The following is a 2,245-nucleotide window of genomic DNA, read 5'->3' as shown; positions in this document are numbered from 1 at the left end:
GCAATGTTCAGCCTGAAAACTCTGTGTGTGTGTGTGTGTGTGTGTGTGTGTGTGTGTGTGTTCACGATCAGAGGATAAGTTTCAGGTGTCTGTTCTCTTTCTACCTTATAGGTGCCAGGGCAAACTCAGTTTGCCAGGCTTAGCAGAAAGCCGCTTTACCCACTCACTAGGTATCTCACTAGCCCCAGAAATTCTTAAGAACTTTAAAAAAAATGATTCAGGGGCTGGAGAGCTGGCTCAGCGGTTAGGAACACTGGCTGTTCTTGCAGAAGTTCTGGGTTCGAATCCCAGCACCCACATGGCAGCTAACAACTGTCTGTAACTCCAGTTCCAGGGGATCCAACAGCCTCTTCAGCATTGCATGACACGGGTACACTTACCTACATGCAGGCAACACATGCATATAAGTTAGCCACCATGTGGGTGCTGGGATTCAAACCCCAGTCTTCTGAAAGAACAGCAAGTGCTCTTAACTGCTGAGCCATCTCTTCAACCCCCCAATGTACTTTTTCCAAAAATTATAATTTTCTTTGTGCTTCTGAATGAACAGATTTGAATTAAAAATTCCCGAGCTTCAATTTCTTCATATAAAGTGGTAGTTGGTTGTGATAAAGTGTATAAAGCACCCAGCCCGGTGCCTCTCACAGTCACCCAATTGTTAGCTCTTCTCCCTACTCACTCCCTGTGCATACAACCTAGAGAAAGGTTTCCTGTGTGACTGAGAATTGGAGCAAGCTAAAACCTTTGAGAATGTGCCACCACATGTGTAAAGCTAAGCTCTCGTGTGTTTTGAGTAACTGTGTAAGACTTTAGATAAATTCCAAAGAATAAAATGGTTGTTAAGAGATAACAGAGCTAGGAATACAGCTCAGTGTAGAGAGCTTTGTGGAGAGCCACAGCCTCCGCCGCCATTACAAGATGGCGCCGGTATCCGGACCTTCTTAACAGTAAACATCCTGCTGCGCCCATAAGAGGCGTGCACAAGAGCCTGCTCTCCCTCGCCTCCTCCCGTGGCGTGATCTCCAGCAACCAATCCGCTTCTTATACGTCATAGATGGGACCTTTAGACTATATAAGCAACCGCTCTCCCGCTTCTCGGCGTCTTCGGTCTTTAAGCTTCTAAGAGTGTAAGATGCGCATACAATAAACTGCTGCAGAAGGATCCTGACTTGTCCTCCCGCGTCGTTCTTGCCGGCGAGACGGAAAGCGGTCGGGGACAAGAAGGAAGTAGACACATCTAGATGAACAAGAATGTAAATATGAATGCCTAGAAGCTATCCCAGTAGCAGTGCTATATATATATTAAACAGTATACTTCTCCCTGCTAAGGCCTGTAGCCTTTCTCAACACAAGGCGTTGGCCTGGTATACAGCACCAGGTGTGTGTTCCACCACTAGGAGAAGGCCTTATCCAATTAGAAATTTGTCAGTTGTAGGTATGTTGGTTGAGCCATTATTCCACTTGCAGGCATTGTTTGGCATGTCCATAGTGTGCAGCACGTGGGACCCATTGTTGAGTAGAATCATAGGGCATCCCTTCTTTTCCAACCATCAGCATAACACCTTCTGGCAATATGAACATCATCTATCCAGAGTCATAGAGTTTTTTGGCTTAGTCTCAACTCCATCTCTTCTTCTTCTCCCGCACTCACATCAGGCAGTGTCTTCAGCAACATGGCCTTACCGACCTTTCTAGTGTACAACTGACATTAGTGGCAATAACCTTGGTGAATTTGAGGACCTCTAGGATCTCTCTGACCAACAGCTCATAGCGGGGCAACCCACCCCTGGTACTGTAGATTTTCTTAACAGTTGTATAGTTTGTTTCCATCTTACCCAACCATAAAACTTCCAAGAATCTTATAGCTATCGCTGGCCTTTGCCTCTTCCAGTATCTTTTAAATGGGTTTTACAGCTGTAAAACACTTGAAGGAAGGTTAGCATTATATATTAAATCAGTCATAGACAAGGTCTCACACAGCATGGAAAGATTCTGTCCATTCATATTAACTGTTTTCTCCATAGAGCTTTGTTAGGTACCATAGCATGAGTGCGAGGCATTAATTTGGTTAGCTCTTTATCATCTTTAGTTATCCCTTTGGAGTCATTTCGCACTTGGAGGATTTTACATAGGGTCTCTTTGTATTCTTTTATTCTTGATACTTTTCAGGTGTTGGCTCCAGTTGCCTGACCCTGCACTGGGCTAAGGAGGCAGGGGGTTTCTCCTGTCCCTGCTGCACCTGTTA

The sequence above is a fragment of the Nannospalax galili genome, unplaced genomic scaffold (assembly GCF_000622305.1).
Source record: "Nannospalax galili isolate Female #2095 unplaced genomic scaffold, S.galili_v1.0 scaffold639, whole genome shotgun sequence".
NCBI lineage: Eukaryota > Metazoa > Chordata > Mammalia > Rodentia > Spalacidae > Nannospalax > Nannospalax galili.
This window is presented reverse-complemented; position numbering follows the sequence as displayed.